Source organism: Hylobates moloch, unplaced genomic scaffold, assembly GCF_009828535.3.
Source record: "Hylobates moloch isolate HMO894 unplaced genomic scaffold, HMol_V3 SCAFFOLD_16, whole genome shotgun sequence".
NCBI classification, from domain to species: domain Eukaryota; kingdom Metazoa; phylum Chordata; class Mammalia; order Primates; family Hylobatidae; genus Hylobates; species Hylobates moloch.
In genome coordinates this window covers 19,942,769-19,960,684 of record NW_026652291.1, presented here as the reverse complement: position 1 = coordinate 19,960,684, position 17,916 = coordinate 19,942,769, and the positions used below count along the sequence as shown (strand labels likewise).

Here is a 17,916-nt window from a genome sequence, read left to right as displayed (position 1 = left end):
ATCCCAACTGTGGTACTGATGGATCAGTAAACCCTTTCATGATACCTAGTAGCAGTTTCCTAGTGACTGCAACTCTTAACTGAAACAAAAGACTTCATAGATGGTGGGTTTTTAGGCTTTGTGACAAACTCGTGAGGGCTCTGTGGGGACAAAGGAAGACATTTTAGCTACTCCAGATTACCATTTTTGCCTTTGAGCATTGTTCTTGAATTTCTCCTAGAAAGAAAAGAGGAAATGAATCTGCCTCAAGCAGCTCTGCCATCCCCCCACACCCTTGGCAGTTGAATACCGATTGTCAAGCCTACCATGGGCAATGCAGGTTTCCTTTTGCCAGCCTAGCATGGAGTGAAGGGGAAGTTTGTCCTCCTCTGGCTCCCTCAGCTGACCGGGAAACCGTACCAGGAGCAGCAGGGAGGGCAGAGTCTAGTGGAGTCCTCTGTGCTGGGACTGTGGGACCAGGATGGGGCAAGGACAGCAGGAAGGAAAGATCAGCTCATGCAGCAAACACCACCCACACTGGATGCATTCAACTCGGTCCTTAGAGATAAATGTTAGAGACAAAGGCACCATTAGGAACCAGGACATTGGACGTGTACTTTAGAGTTCTCATAAAGTCGGCAGACAGTCACAGTGAGGAATGCGCTGTAAGAATTTCAGATGAGGTTTATTTTGTCCCCTAGCCCTTTGGTTACCATGGTTTGTTTTGGTTTTAGCAGAGCTAATGAAAAATACATTTATCTTGCTACACAGTGATGAGACAATAGCAGAATACCAATCCTGAAATCACGTTATTAAAGCATTTTCTTTTTCTGTGCTTTTGGAGGGATTTTGCATTAGCCAAAAAAATGATGACAAGTGTTGTCATGACCAAACTTTCTTTTAAAAGTTTTGGCCAGATTGAATTGTAGGATCATGTTAACGTGACAGTGGGTCTTAGTGGTATTTGTAAGATGTTGGTATGGCCATTTTATCTACCACAGTGTTCTTTAAACAGCCTTTCTCCAAATGGGCATAACGTCTTTCAGCATTACAGAAATCAAAAACAGAAAGTGACAAGCTTTCACACCAAGTAAGACTGTGTATCTCCACCATCCCGTTCTCTAGCTTCTGATGTTAACAGCCATAACTCAAGAGGGTAGAGCTGTTATTTTGACACATAAATTGTACCTTGGGCTCCTTTGAAAATGTTCTCTGATTCCTTGTCAAGTTTGCATTGAATATTAAAGATGGAAGACCTTGGTTTTTATAGATGTCACATTCCAACTCCAAATTAGATTCTATGTGAGGATATTGTAAATAACTCAGTAAACACATATGAAAATTGAACATGTAACAATTCAACTTCATTTTCATTTTAGGAATTAGAATTCATAGTCTTACTTTCTTACCTTAATCTGATTACAGTATTGGAAGTATCCAAATGACTTTACATTTAGCTATCAATTATTATTTTTTAAAACATTGCATAGGTGTGCTTCAGTTTGTACAGTTAATGAAAGAGCAAAGAGTGAAGTGCATAGTTTTACAGACTTTTTTAGGTTTGTGTTTCCCTTTAAATTCTCCTTATTTTTATTTATTTATTTATTTATTTATTTATTTATTTATTTATTTATTGAGACAGAATTTCACTCTGTTGCCCAGGCTGGAGTGCAGTGGCACGATCTCGGCTCACTGCAAGCTCCGCCTCCTGGGTTCACACCATTCTCCTGCCTCAGCCTTCCGAGTAGCTGGGACTACAGGCACCCGCCACCATGCCCGGCTAATTTTTTGTATTTTTTTTTTTTAGTAGAGATGGGGTTTCACTGTGTTAGCCAGGATGGTCTCGAACTCCTGACCTCATGATCTGCCCGCCTCGGCCTCCCAAAGTGCTGGGATTACAGGCGTGAGCCACCGTGCCCAGCCAAATTCTCCTTATTTTTTAAAAAAACACCTCTGATGGCTTAATGTATTCCATTATACTTGCCTTTTCTTTGCACTTTACTGAGTCAAGAGTTTAGATTTTAAAGCCTGTTACTTAAAATTTATGATTTTCAGTAGTGTTACATTTGGATGATGGTAGGTGGTGATAGTAGATCTAGGGTCCTGGTAACATCCTGAAGATTTGGAACTCAGGGCTTTTCTTCATCTGCTTTGCTCAAGACTGAGATGGTTTCAATGGATATACTTTACTTCAGCCCTGGATGATATCTGTGAATGTTTTTCTGTAGAAAATGATGTCATCTTAAGAATCCCATCATGTTAACTTAGGGTCTGCTATCATGTTTTTATATTCTGGAATTTCTTTCAGAATAGAAATTATTACCCTCTTATAGTTTCAGAAATTTTAACAAACTATAAAAAAAGTCATGGGGTGGGGAGAATATTGAATTCTTAGATGGTCAAATAATGTATAATATGACATTTTCACTTAACTGTTGACAATTGGCAGCGTGAAGAGTGTAACCAGTGGATGGGGTGGTTGACGTAGACATAGGGAGAAGAAATGGTTTGTATAATCTCTGCTCTTCCCTTCGATTGACATGCTCAAAGGCTGGCTATACCAACGATTGATTCCAAGAATTAGAATCAAATGTAATCATTGTTAGTCCAGTATTGAATATTTTCTCGACGTGCTTACCATGGTGGGGTGGGAGGAATCTTATTTAGGTGGGCTATGGTGGGTCAGCATAGGGACAAAGCCAAAGGGAGGCACAGCTTCTCTGATTTCTTGTGGATTTGATGTCCGAAGAACACAGTTAGGACCTTTTTTGCTTATCAAGTGTCTCATGATGTGGTGCGTCAAAGCTCTCAGTGGCTCTTCTTTCTTATTACAGTGACCTAAACCATTTGTCAAGAGACACCATTGTTCTGCATTCAGTGAAATAGAAAGGTGAGTATGTGTGTATGTGTTTTGGAAGGATGGGATAGTGCCAGTTTACTAGCAATTTCCTATAATCTGCAACCAGTCTTACCTATGCAACCCCAAATATTTTGGGGTCCAGAGCCTTGAGAATGATCACTATTATTTTCTGACAGCTGCATAGGGGTGAGACTAACCATAAAATGTTGAGAACCCCCGGCCTAGACAGCTATGGCCTCACTGTTGTGTCTGGCATTCACTGCTACAAACAACACAAATCATGTACTTTATATCTTGAAGTCGTCACTCAGCCCTGTGTTTTCTCATTTCTGTGTCTTTACTTAGATCATAAACCTAAGATTTCCTCTTCTCTGCTTATCTAAATCCTACTCCTCTTTCAAGGCCAATCTTAAGTGGCTTATCTTCCACGAAAAATTCCCAGACTGTTTTAACACACGGTGGTTCCCTTTTTCTCCGAGCTCATAGTCATTATCAATTATACCACTTTGGGCTATTAATCAGGAACTGCCATGTGTACTTTTATGTTCTTTTGTAGTTGTTATTTAACTGTCATTTTCATTAACTTCTCAAGCAGGTATGCGTTATCTCCTCAACCCAGACATAGGGAGCAGGACAGTATATCCAGTAATTTTTTGTATTGTCTGCATAATTATTCACATCCCGTATTCATGGCAGGGGCTGTTATTAAGCATGTGTTGGTTAACTGATTATAAGACAGTTATGTGCAGACAGTAGGCCTCGCTATGCTTTTATAGCTCATTTGTCCTGCGTGTTGCTAGGCGCAGAGTAAGTTTTGTGCTTTAGTCGCTGTAGGTATATGGTGACTGGCTGACCCACTGGGTCCACAGAAACACACACTCATGCTTCTCATTCTATACATTTAGTGTGCCTTGTGCCCTGCTTGTGGAAGATAGTTCAAACATATTAATGGACTTACTCTTCACAGTAGCCCTTTGAGTTAGTTGCTGTTATTTATATGTTACAGATGGCTAAGGGACTTAGAGGGTTTGAGTAGCCTGTCCAGGTCTCGTGGCCTGTGGAACCAGGATTTGAACACAAGTCTGAGTAACTCTCTCAAGGGAGAGTTTTTATCACTCACTACTTTCCACTCTAATGAATTCTTACTACATACATGCCATGCTTCAGTTTTTTAGTCATTCCTATCTCTGATTAGTCACAGTTTTGTGTGTATACATTTCTTTGTGAATCATCATTTTGGGCATAGAACTGGGTTGAAACTCATAGTCAGCAACCCAGATTTGTCTGTCATATCCTCTATCAGAGGAAAGTTCCTATCAGTATAAACAGAGGGATGGGTGGCAAGTTATTTTAAAAGCTGATCTATCACAGGGAAAAAAATTCTGCTAAGAGAGGGAGACCCTCCCTCTCCCACCCCTTCACTCCTACCTGACACATCACACTCACACATCACACATATCACATACATCACACTCACACATCTCTCTCTCTCTCTCTCTCTCACACATACACACACATCTTTGGGAGCAAAAAGTAATTGAGTTTTACTTTTAGTGCAGTGCAATTAGATTTTTCTTTTCTCATTTTTAATATTATATTAGCTTTCTCTGATAAAATGAAGAAGCAGTTTAAACCTGTTGAGGTAATTTCTGAATCAGATCTGGGTTTCTTTATGCTCCATCGTGATTGGCCAGTTGCTTTGTAGTGAAGGAGTTTGCACTTCAGCTAAGCCTGGAAAAATGTCTCAGCTCTTTCTGCTGGGTGTGCCAACCCTTTCAGCTGTTCAAGACACAGTATGTGAGGAGGAATTGTTTAGCAGTGACAGCACGGGGTAAATTCTGACATCAGTTGTCAGGGGTTCTATTCTTGGTTTTGTTTCTGGACTGCTAATTTAGGGTGAGAATGATTTTCCCCTCAGCGTCCTCATCTGCGTAATGAAGTAGTCCAGGACAGTATTTTTGCAGCCGTTATTTGGGTTTACATGATCTCCTTTTGACATTCTCAAGTAAACACTGCTTTAAGATTTAAGACTTTTATACCACATGTAAAGGCTCAGTGGAGTGAGTTGAGCCATCAGAGAAATCTGGCTTGTTGTGTCTTCCTCATTTCTTTTGATTAGTCTGAGTTAGCAGATCATTTTCAAATGGCTGTGCATCAAGGCTCACCTGGGAGCTTGTAAACATAGTGGTGCTTGGCGCGTAAGAGGCCGGATCCACAGGGGAAGGTCCCAGTAGTTCAGATTTTCAGAGTTCTTCCCAGGAAACCGTGAAGCATACTAGTGATAAGGGCATCTGGGCTGCACCATTAACCAGCTCAAAAATAGTTCATTCAAAATTTCTCCATGACTATTTCATTATTTTGTTATTAGAGTTGATAGTTTTAATACGTAAAAATAGAGGATATAAATAATAATATTTTATATATAAATAAATATATATTATATATAATAGTATATTTAATACATAAGAACAGAAGATAAATAATAAATAAAAATAGGTATATTTGAATTTCTGATAATGCACATTCTTGCACACATATATCCCACGCAATATTCAAATCTTGTTTTACCTTATTTGGCAATGCTTCATGCCATAGAGCCAGGAAAATCTCAATTCTTTCACAAAGACTAATGCTGAGAGGTCACAAACGACCTTGAGACAGAGGGTTTGTAGAGGCTTTGGTACTGCCCGTTAAAATGTATTCTGAGTCCTTTTGAGAACCATTATAGTGGAAATTTGGAGATGCCTTTTTAATTTTTGGTTCCTTTTCTTCTCTTTCTGTTGCATTTTGCCAGTGCAGCATTCACTTTTATTTCTTAAATAAATTGAAGATTTTTTTTTAGAGTGTCAAGGAATTTAACCACATAGCTCCTATTAAGCCATCATTTCATACAGACATTTTTTACAATCTTTCTCATGTGGATACTGCCACCTTCTCCTAAATTGCAAAGTATCTTGACGTGAGGCGTGTAAGAAATCTAAGATCTCCTCACTGGCCAATTTGTTGTCTTCACAAATAGTTATTCTTTGAAATACAATATTTCTTACTGTAGTTAAATTGTACTTCTTTAGGCTCCTTTGGAAAAAAAAAAAAAAAACTTACCCAGGACATACCAAACAAGGTAGGAAACCAAGGCATTGGCCATTGTTCAAGAGCAAACCAGGTCAGCGCCAACAAAGCCGGGATTCATTTCTATTGAAACTGATCTCTGGGTACCACCCACAGTTATTGCAAACCGACTCAGCAAAAAAGGCCTGTGGCCATTCGAAAAGCAAATATTTTTGCTTTGGCTTTTATTTAATAAGTTTTCAAATGTAATTTTCTAGGCCCCTAATAGGCACACTTATCTTGTGAATATGGCACATACTAGCACAGAGTCTGCAATGGGGGTTGTGATTGTCAAGGATCTCCTGCTTCTGGGTGCTTTGGGGTGGAATGTGGGTGAATGGAATAATGGCTTCTGCGACTGAGAACCACATTCCTCTCTGTCTGCGGGTGAGGACAGTTTGATTAGTTCTTAAAACATTTTTTTGCGAACTCAAAAATATCTACTAATACTTCTGATTTTCCACCTTAAAATATTGTTGTCAAAGGAATTAAGGAGTTCTGCAGCTCAAAAACAAAGTGTTCCCAAATTTACTTACCTTTTTGGTAAGCACATGTTAGGTTGGACCTGGGGAAATAAAACAGTTGTCTGTGTTGGGTCAGGCACAGTGGTGATCCCAGGCAAGGGGTAGTCAGTGGGGAAATGAGATGAACAGTTTGCTTCCCTGAGGCCCCAAACCACTGTTTTGTACAACGAGCGTTGGAAATCCTTCCCTCAACTGCACTTTTTTTTTCCATAGGGCAAATGGACTAATGAATGAAGAACAATGGGCAGCAATTTAAACCTCTAGAAAGTGAAAGTGTTTAGGAGGGAAGACAGAATGAGCCTGGCTTTGTTGCCCTTCATCCAGCTCCTGAAGCCCTAGTCTACAGCTAAATGCCTTCACGTCTGTGTGTCAAATATTCATCTGTAAAGAAGTGATAATGCCACTTACTTGGCTGGGCTATGGAGAAGATTAAAGCAAGTAATATATGTTAAGTGCCTAGCACAATGCCTGGGAGGGGTATAGCTTTTAAGGAGTTCAGGAAACCTTAATTCCCTCTTGCCTTTAAAACTCAATTTGTGAGGGTATATTCTAGAATTAGAAAGGGTACTTATTGCACTAACTCGTTAAGAGATTGTTCATGGACGTGTTTATTTATATGCTGTGTTTCCTCTGATTAATAACCTACTTTGGAGCTCACCATGACCAAGCATGAGGTAAAATGATCTTCCTTTACTCAAAATGTGCGCTATATTTGAAATTCTGGCTGACAGTGGCAGCCTTAAAAACTCATGACCTCAGTTATCCGGATTTCTTTCAGCTCTAGTGCTGTTTTAATTATAAGTATTTAATTTTTATTTTCTTTCGTGGCAAGAGCTGTGTATTTCCATCACCATGGTTATCTTCTGATGCCACAAAGTATTTGGCTGTTTTCCTTTATTTAGGCATAAAGGCAGAGACATTATAATTTGTCCAAAAGTATTTGCTGTCTCCAAACAGTAGACAGAATGACATACATTTATGAAGTGCTAAACCATTTCCATTGTTTTGTGTTTGGTGCTTGCGAACTGGGAGCTTTACATGTTATTAAAAGCTTTCAACACCTTCTTCTCCTCCTTTGAAAAATAATCAGCATATTGCTTGCCTCTCAGCATTCTTTTAAGGAAAGCCAAAGACAGTGTTTTTCAATTTCTGAAAATCTAATTCCAAATGCAATGGCAGTACACACTGGTTGGGCCTTTTGGGGTAGGTTAACAAGCTGTTTGTCCTATTTCTTTTCAAACCCATTTCAGATTTGCAGCTCTCCATATTAAAACTAGTTGCTTGCTTGGTGGTGGAAATATTCCATTGTATTGGAGAAAAGGTATTGTAGGCACACCTTGAAAGTATTCCAAATGTACCTGAAAGAGCATTGGCATTCAGTCATCAGAGGGGAGCAGAAATTCTGCTGGCAGACCCCAAATCTTTGACATGAAATTCACAAAATGTGCACACGTTTTGTATTTCTATTTAGAAAAAGTGGAAAGCCAGCTCTGCCCATGTGTGCTCCTGATCTTAAATACTGTTATTCTTCTAAATATAGTTCAGGACGTTTGTCAGTGAACTGTGAAACTATTGTTAAAAATAAAATGGAAGTTCAAACCTCAAAATAAACGATGAGCGATTTATAATGCATTACCACTTGCGGTTTTCGCTTGGCGTTGGTAAATCTGAGGCCCATGGAATCCCATTTTGGGGGAACCCTATTTAAATAATATAGTAAAAGGCTTTTGAATCTTATAATTCTGGTGGCTACTTTTGCATTTGAGTAGAAAACTACAAAGCTGGATTGATTTTTCAAAAATGTATTTTTATATTTTGTCAATATACATAAAAATGGAGGAGAGGAAGTGAAATGATTCATTTTAGATGACAAATGAATCCATTTTCCCCTGCAGTGCTCTTACAAAATTCCTGTTGACATTCAAGTTAAGCACATTTATGAAGAGGAGAATTCTAGTCACAAGCTCACTGCTGCTGTCTCTAAAAGGAGATGCATGGATTTTTGTTAATTCCCTGCAGCCATGCTCCCTTTCAAGACTATTTTCTAGGCAGTCTCCTCACTTTTAGTCTGGCTATTAGCCTCTGAGGACTATGCCCTACTTTCCATATGGTTTTCCTGATTTTTTTTTTTTTTCTTTTGAGACAGGGTCTAACTGTGTTGCTCAGGTTAGAGTACAGTGGTGCAGTCATAGCTTGCTGTAATCTGGAACTCCTGGGCACAAGTGGTCCTCCTGCCTCAGGCTCTCGAGTAGCTAAGACTACAGGAGTGCAACACTGCACCTGGCTAAGGTTTTTTGTAGATATGGAGTCTCACAGCGTTGCCCAGGCTGGCCTCAAACTCCTGGCCTCAAGCGATCCTCTAGCCTTGGTCTCCCAAGGCACTGGGAGTACAGTGGTGCAGTCATAGCTTGCTGTAATCTGGAACTCCTGGGCACAAGTGGTCCTTCTGCCTCACCTCTCTTACAGGTGTGAGCTACCGCACTAGGGCCCGATTTACTCTTATAGTTTTTAAATTGTCAATAGGACTTGCGCGAGAAGGTCACGAGCAGACTTTGGGCTTTATTCAGGAAATGGCTATCACTGTCTCTGGAGATTGTGTCAAACTGAGTTGAGTGGGAAAGGGCCCAGTGTTTCTAATGTTGCATCCACTGCCACCTTTTTGTTGTTACCTATGCACAAAAGGACACCCAGCTTGTTGTTTAAAATATATATATATATATTTATATATATTTTATGTATATATATATTGGCACCTGTGTTTTAGCCCCTAGTTCTCCATGTAGACACTTAGAAATCTGCTCAATATTCTCCTGCAACAGTTTTGTGTGACTTGTGCCAGAGCAAAAAATCACAGGCTCACTATATTAACTAGGCAGTGTAAAAGCATATTGCAAACATTATTATCAGAAGAGAACAACTTTATAAGTCTATAATCATTTTGAATACTAATGGCAGCAATAACAGTGGTAACCGATGGGTGATAAACTGAGGACGGATGGCTAAGTGCTGTGTCGGAGAAGTCAGCTTATAAATCAGAGGCAGAGCAGAGGGAAGGAGGACAGACCTGACTTCAGGACAAAGCTTTCAACCCCGACACAGGCAAAGAAAATAGTCATCCTAGCATCGTGGGGAGATACGGGTTGAGGGATATAATAAACCTCTTTTAAGGAACTTGGTGATTTTTTCACATATTTACTTTACGTACCTCAACCCAGGGGGCATTCTTTCACCGAAAGAGTATTGCTTCAAATTGAATCAATGCACACACACAAAAAAATCACAGGCAGCTCTACTGGATGGTGAAATACAGCTGCCTTGTCATGGGAGGAGTTAATTGAGTCTCATTGAGACCTGGATGGCCATCCCTGCTCCTCAAACCACAAGGCACTCCAAAGGCTGGAGATGTCTTGCAAACCTGGGAAATATTTGAGCAGCAGAAACACATCTCTCCCAGTTGGAGTCTCAACCTTCTGATCCACCCCAGCACCCCTCATAGAAATCAGCCTTGGGAAAACACTTTGACTTCTTGTTTTGAGACCACTGGCATCTGCAGTGAATCTCTGTTCCTCTTCCACCCTCCCCTGTGGATAAGGTCCTCCTTTCTGCCAGCCCTGTTGGACTTTTGTTTCTCCTTCCCCTGGGAGCTGCCTTTGAAGTCAGTGTGAGCTGTGCAGTGGGCTGGTGAGAGTGGGAGGCTGGAGTGGGGGAACCAGGACCAGATGCAATCCATGCTGCTTACTGGGATTACGGGTTTCTCCTTCTCCTTCCTTTTTATATATTTATTTTTATTTTGAAATGTGTGTCTTCTCTTGGCTAAAATAAAGACTGGGGGAATTGGTCTGGCTTTAAAGAACCCTCTGGAGCCAGCTTATTCATACAGAGTTGACTGTGACAAGCAGCTGCCACCAAAGCTACGAGTACCAGGATTTGGAAATTGGACATATACCCATTTCATTTATGCTTAGGTTATTTGGGAGGGGTGGGGAAGGGCTGGAAAGTTTCAGAAAATGTATAAATGAATCCTGTTGTCCTCCCTTTTCTAGTATCTCGTTTTCCAGCCACTTGGAGCAAATTAATTTGCCTCTCAGAACCCCGATTTTCCTTATCTATAAAATAGAGATAAAATTCTTAGCCCATGGGGTTGTTTTGAAGATGCAAAGACTGATATTCTTAAGCACTTTACATAGTTTCTGGTTCATTTTAACTGCTTAATAATTTGAATTCTTTGTCATTATCAAGACTGTACTTATGAGATGGCAAGTTTCTACTGAATGTGTAATAAGGGCTTACGGGGCAAAAATGACAGGGCTCTCTTTAAAAGCAATGCCACTGGGATACTAGTGAATACTTCTTTGTGAATATATCCACCAATACTCTAGATTGGGTCAGGGGTGGTCAATCCATGCACAGGGTACTAGAATTTTTTTTTTTAAATAAGTGGTTATCCAAAGGGGTTGATGCCTGGGTCATTTGGAGATTTGTCCTTGAACATTCTCCAGTCTGGCTTGGGTTGTCTCAGTTTTGTCACTCAGATTTGCATCTTGTCTTTCTTTCTGTTTTTAGTTGCTTGGATTTCTCCCAAAGTATTTGTGGCTGAAATTCCTTTTGGACTCTGAGCTGCCTTTTTTACATAAGCTTTGGATTGGAATCAATAGAATGTCAAGATGCCAGGCACATTCAGCCTAATAGCAGGTGGGTGTCTGCTGGACAGTGTGCCTGGTTTGCCTGACAGTAGCAAACTTAGGCCAGAATTAATGAGCCAGGGAAGGTACTGTTGGTGTTGCAAGATTTTTGCAGTTTTCAGAAGTAATTTTGTTTCTCCCTTTTAATGGGATTTTCAGAAGTTTTCAGAAGTAATTTTGTTTTTCCTTTTTAATGGGATTACATTTGCAAAAGAAGTTTGTTTTCATATATGTGTGAGTGCATGCATGCCCCTTTATTATAACACCTTTAAGATGGCATCGAACCAGTTTATTTTTAGAAAATAATATTCACACATACCTAAAAATCTGGTTCATAAACCTCAATAGTTTCATTAAAGTTAAGTTAACGGTTTGTCTTAGTCTGTTTAATGTTCAAAGAGAAGAAAACACCCAAAAGTGGAGTGAATTGCTGAAGTTTCTTGTGTACACTTATTAGGACATACTCCTGCTATATGACGACCTATCATCAGAAGACAATCAGTCAGCAGAAGCCAGGTCATGTGGGCTGGTGAGTAAAGGAAATGGGTGGAGAGCCAGACATTCCTGTATTTCAATCTTGCTTCTGCTATTTAGCGGATTGAGAAAAATGCCTGCCTTTTGATTTTCTTTTTCCTCTGGGATTTTACTTATATATCAAGGAGTAAAAAAAGAAAGCCCTCATTTATCTAGGTACTTTTAAAGAATAAATGTGGAAATGCAAGTAAAGTACCTGGTGTACATCCTAGGCATTCCAAAAATAGTGGCGTTCTGGCTAATCCGAAGAGATTAGATTAGAAGTCCATAGTGATGATTCAGGTTTCTTTCATGTTTTATATATTAGCTGGCCTTTTTGTTTTTCTTATTCTCTATCTTGTAACAGGCATTCTCTTATTTCGGCTTTTAATTTCTAACATAAACTCAACTCTGAAACCCATGCCTTCTAATTGTTGACCACGGATACCCTTGAAATTTGCACGACCGCCCACAGTGGGATGGTATTAAAACATCCTGATCTAGATTTGGGCAGAGGATGAATAAAATGGAAATGAGGCTTATGCAAATTAGCTTCCCATTTGTTTGGAGATGGTTGAGGGCAGAGGCAGTCCTTGAGTCTTCCAGATTTTAGAACAGAGCAAGCAGTGCTCTGAATGACAAGCCCGTGGCTTCACGTGGCTCATAACAGGATACCACTTACCCCCAGAGAAGACTGACCTCTATATTTAGTGGTCAAAGAAAGGAAAATAATTGTTTGAGGGTACCACTGAGTCCTAGTTCAAACAGTTTAGAAAACTACCACATCTCCACTTCTTGGAGCAATATGGCGGTTGTTCCCTTCCCCTAGGTTCACAGCCTGAGTCTTCATGGGCCTTCATAGCACAAGTAAAAGAATATTCATGTTAGAAGTTGACTCCAGAATGGAGACATCCATTTTCTTCTGGAATAAAAGATTAAATTATCTCTATAAAGTAGTAACATTATATACATTCTTACAAAGTTGGTTTTACAGAATTATTTTAAATTTATAGAAATGGATTTTATATAATGAAATTATTTATTTTTATTCAGGGAAAATGTGTATTTATTTATGGGGCTATGAGATTGGTGCCCCAAAGTTCTTGACCCATGTTTCATTTGAGTAAAACTTGGTGTAATGTTTGGAATCATTTTGTAGTGTTATTTTTAAGATCTTTCCACCCCCAGTTAGGAAGTGTGACACATGTGATTCTATGTCATTTCATTTCAACTTGGGTCTTATTTAGCCTTTGAAAGGATGAAATCCTGACTATGATTGATAGCTGTGTCTATAAACATGAATGCAGTTTGGTATTAACTTTTATCTTTCCAAACAGTGAGGGGCATGGAACAGTGCCACTAACAATGGGAGGTACTTACATAATATTAACTAACACTCTACAATCTGTGTGATATAGGAGGTTGAATCCATATGTAGATCCTGCTCTTAGATCCTGTAGATTGATGGTAAGGCAAAAACAAATGCAGTGTTGATAGAATTCTGTCGAGTAGCCATATGAGCATTATTTTGATACTTATGAAATACAACCTTGTGATTATATGATGTATGTGTTTGTATATGCATGCAGGGTGTAGTTGTGGTTTGTTTCAATTTAGGAACCTCTATGAAAGTTACAGAAAGCTTGAATGGAGACCCTAAGGAAGAGGTAGAAATTACTTGTTCAATAACTCTTAGAGGTCTTTTTCAATACTACTAATTGATTGTGATTTGTACTTAGTGTTTTTTTGAGGCATTGTAGCAAAGTGGTCAAGAAGTCTAGAATTAGGCCAGTCAGAGCTTAAATCCTAGCATTTATTAGCGTAGATTTTGGGTGCATTATTTATCCTCTCTGGGATCAGTTTCTTCATCTGTGTAATGGGAGTAACTGGAGCATCGACCTTATAATCCTACTGTGTGAATTAAACGAAGACATCTCAAATAAGATGCGTGGTACGTAATTAGGCACCGAGTAAACCATAACTATTGCCATTATAATCATTAGTATAATATGTATAATGGGAATAATAATTAGTCCATCTTTTGGACTAATACAGGCCTTTATGGATTACATGTCTAGCTGTTTTTATTATTAATTTAGGATGACAGCATCTACTTTTGAGAGTTGTTAAGTGATGGCTAGCAAAAAGGGTCTCATTTTATAAGATTCTGTGTATGTTGGAGATATATATATATATATATAGTTTTTACTATATATTTCTATAATTTTCTGCCTCATTGTTTGATTTCACAGCTCTGGAGGTTAAAGCTAAGCTACCTCTCCACTCTCCTGTGCCTGCCCTTATCTAAAATAGAAAGCCATCTGAAAGAAAAGAACCTAGGGAAAATTCCCATGTGAGAAATGAAATTGTCCTTGTGAAGGGTTAGGGCTCTAGGAACTGTCTACAGAAAATCATTGAAAGATAATCTTTATAGGATGCTGAAAATTACTGGCAGGGATCAACTCTGAAGGTTAAATTGTCTCTTCCAGCGCTTCTAATAGGAAATACAAGGGAGATTTATTTATTTATAATGTCCACCTTCATTTTGTATACTGTGTTGTAATACTTAGAGAAATAAAGGTAATGGAAAAGAATAGGTAAAGTACATTCATTTTGTTAAATCAGAAATTCAACAAACACTCTTAACCCATTCAGAAGCCTTGCAGCTGGTGTGCTGAAGTGGCCAGATTTCCCCTAGTTGTAGCTGTCAAGGAGTTAATCCATTGAGCAACTGATGAGCACTCTGTCCCATGAACAGAATTCAAATGTGGATTAAAGCAATGAATTTTAGGAGCAGAACGCTCCTATTTTGGCAACAGTTACTTAAGCCCCAAGTACTTCCAGAATTAAGCAGTAGATGCTGTGGAGAGACGCTCCTAGCACAGCCCCGGACTCCTACAGGATAAAGTCAGGATCAGAGCTCGTGGTCCGCTTAAAGAATATTCCCTCAAGGCATTGTGCATGGAAGGAGATACAACTTACTTTATATAAGGTGGAGTGCTGCATGTTGATTGCCATGCCCTAGAAAGAGCAGAGGCAGGAGCCTCCTGAAAATCAGGCAGAAGGAAGAGAAAATGGACTTTTCTTAAACTAATCAGAATCTGACAATGGATATATGGATGTTTTAAGAATAGGTGTTGGCTGAATGCAAAGGTGCACCTGTAATCCCAGCTACTTGGGAGCCCAAGCTGGGAAGATCCCTTGAGCCCAGGAGTTTGAAGCCAGCCTGGGCAATGTAGCAAGACACTGTTTCTTAAAAAAAAAGAATAGGGAGGGATTGGCATTAGTGTTTTGATCTGCCTCTGTGGTTGCAGTGGACCGTCTTTATTCTTGTAATAGGATTTATTTATTTATCCCTCAGAGAATATGGGCTGCCTCACTTCCTCACCAGTGAGTTTGCAGGCTCAGGAAAGCTCTACAATTAAATTGCTCTATTGTTTTAACCTCTCTGTTTAAGCAGTGGTGAACTAGGGCTCCTTAGCTACTTGCCTCGCAAAATGAACAAGTTGATTAATATTTGCACAGGACTAGAAAATGCCTTTTCTGAATGAGATGTGCACATATGGCTGCATAGTATTGACTCAGGACATTGCACTTATTTCTTTGTTTAAATCATTAGCAAAAGAAATCACATTAAAAAATGCCGAAAGGTATAAAGAGAAAAATGTGATGGCCAATCAAAGCTGTGAATGGCCTTTCTTATGCTGCGTCTTAATTCTGTATTTCTGTAAAGCAGTAGGTATTGAATGCCTAGATGGAGTGGCTCAATACAGTCAGATTTTGAAGTTTTTCCTTAGACATTCTGCAGTTCTTTCTCCCCTTGGTGTCTTTCAGGACATGACAGTATGCCCCCCAGAGCCACAGAGGACAGACATCCTTCTCTGGGCCTCCATGCCTGCTCCTCTGCAAACAGGGCAGGTCCTGCCCGGGCTGAGCAGAGAATCACTTCCTGTGCAGTTGCTGGCTGCCCCTGCAGATGCTGGCTGACACAGGGTTCTAAGTGGTGCTGAAAGCTGCTTTATGAGCCTTGCAGAGGCGGTGTGCATGTGTGCAGCTGCACATCTGCGAGAATACTGGTGGGTTCAGGCAACGCTGGCCCTACCTTAGCCAGGCCTTCTGTGTGGGAGCTATATGAGGCTTTTGTACTCTTGCTTACTTTTCATTGCAAATGGGGCCGTATCCAAAAGGCATAGAGTTGGGGTGGGAGGAGGGTGGCAGGGCGGGGGGAAGGTAGAGATGATGGATAAAGATGTAAGAAGGATAAGGAGAGACCAGATGCAGTCGAGGGCTTTTGTGGCATGAGGAAAAGATATTTAACTTGGCACCAAGAAATGGGGTGGAATTCTAATGCTGCTCCTGACCTGCTGTGTGACCTTGAGCTCCAGTTTCCCTCTTTGTAAAATGGTGGCCCTGATGACTACCTACAAGGTTGGAGGTAGGAATAAGGGACCTAATGTGTGTCCAATCATCTGTCGTCAACACTCAATAAGCCTTTTCCTTTCGTGGCCATCCATCTTCAGGTTTGACAGAAGTGAGAATCTGCCCCCTGGGTTGAAAGGGCAAGATGGTTTGCTCAAATATTTTATTTCTCTTATAAATCTCTTGCAGGTTTAGTTCATCCCAGACTATTATTTTTCAGGGCAGTATTTATATTGTCACTGCGTTCAGGCTGCCTTCCTCATTTGACGGGGCCCAGCAGTGTTCAGTTATACTGATAATACCAAAATTACCTTCATTTTAAAAAATGTAAACCTTTTTATTTGATTATTAATGTAAGGTAAGTTTATTGTTGATAATTTGGAAAATCCAAAGTTAAAGGATAAAATTACTACTAATTGTAATCTCAGCACACAGAAAGAATCGTGTGTGCATGTGTGTATTATATGCATGTGCGTGTGTATAGAGGGCATTTCTATTTGTATTCTATTTATTATTTAGGGTTGTTGATACTGTAAAATAAATGATTTTTTTGAGAATGAAGATGGATGAACCTTGTTTTTCTCATATTTAACTAAATCTAAATGACAGGATATTTGGTAAAAGGAGATATAAAGCTACAAGGGCCCTTGCGGCACCTGCCATGAGGTCTGTCTAGGTGAAGAGCTGGGGAACCAAAGATGAGCAGCTGAATTTTCTGTTCTTGATGTTCTGCGGGAGTAATGATGCACCAGATGATAATGAGAGAATATATTTTGATAATTTGCTTCTTTGATATTGGTGCTACATGCTTCTAATTAAGTATATATATTTTTAGTTAAATGTGTATATATATTTAATTAAAAGCATATATTTTAATGAAATATATATTTAATTAAAATATATATTACACTTCAGTTATATAAGCTATATACAATTTTTATATAGTCAGTGTATTTTTATTATATTTTTATATAATCAGTGTATATATAATACATATATACATACACATATGTATATATTACATATTAATATAAATATGATTAATTCTAACAACTCCATGATACGTAATTATTTTATCTTCATTTTACAGAAGAGGAAAAGAAGCCACAGAGAGGTTAGTGAAGTAACTTGCCCGTAAGTCACACAGCAGTAAACACTGGAGTCAGGCTTCAATCCCAGGGCACTCTGGAGCCTGAGTTTTCTTATGTGCTCTGCTTACTGCACTGACAATACTGATATAAGAAACAATCCTCAATCAATAACATACAGTTTCAGTTATGGAAAATGAATAAGTTCCAGAGATTTGCTGTACGACATTGTGCCTATAGTTGACAGTACTGTATTGAACACTTAATTTGTTAAGATGGTAGACAGCATATTAAATGTTCTTACTATAATAAAATGAACACTTAAAAAAGAATACTTAAAATTGATGTTTTGTAATCGTGATAAAACTCACTCATATTTATGTGCCAATTCTTACACAGTTTAGGAATTGAAAATATGGTATTTTGATATATGAAGTAAATGTATACGTACACACACACACACACACACACACACAACGTATCTCAAAGTAAAAAGGAAAAAACAAAAAAGGTCTTTGTTTAGGTTTTTGTTTTAGCAACTGAAATTTTAACGCCAATCAGGCAAATTCTCATGGGCATGGCAGATAGGGAATCAGTTTAGTCGTGATCCTGTCATTTGTACAGTGGCGTCGTGCTGTTTCTCAAAGTCAGAAGAAAGAAGTTCACAGCCAAAAGGTTGACGTGGGAAGATAAGCTGGTTTTCATTGAGCTTAGGTGGAGCTGGTTTTCCTTTATAGACCAGT

The 17,916-nt window shown here is 39.2% G+C and overlaps 1 protein-coding gene across 4 annotated transcripts in view; it reads left to right on the top strand.

Moving 5' to 3' along the window:
• Positions 1-17,916, top strand: part of FLRT2 (fibronectin leucine rich transmembrane protein 2) — a 97,694-nt gene that overhangs the window by 39,241 nt on the left and 40,537 nt on the right. The window contains exons 1-3 of one of the 4 annotated variants that reach the window (XM_032179328.2): positions 7,578-7,674; positions 11,035-11,163; positions 11,611-11,682. The exons of the other annotated variants lie outside the window; for them this stretch is intronic. The gene's annotated coding sequence lies outside the window, so the exon portion shown is untranslated. Of the gene's footprint in view, positions 1-7,577; positions 7,675-11,034; positions 11,164-11,610; positions 11,683-17,916 lie in introns of those variants that run through there. 4 annotated transcript variants of the gene reach the window in all.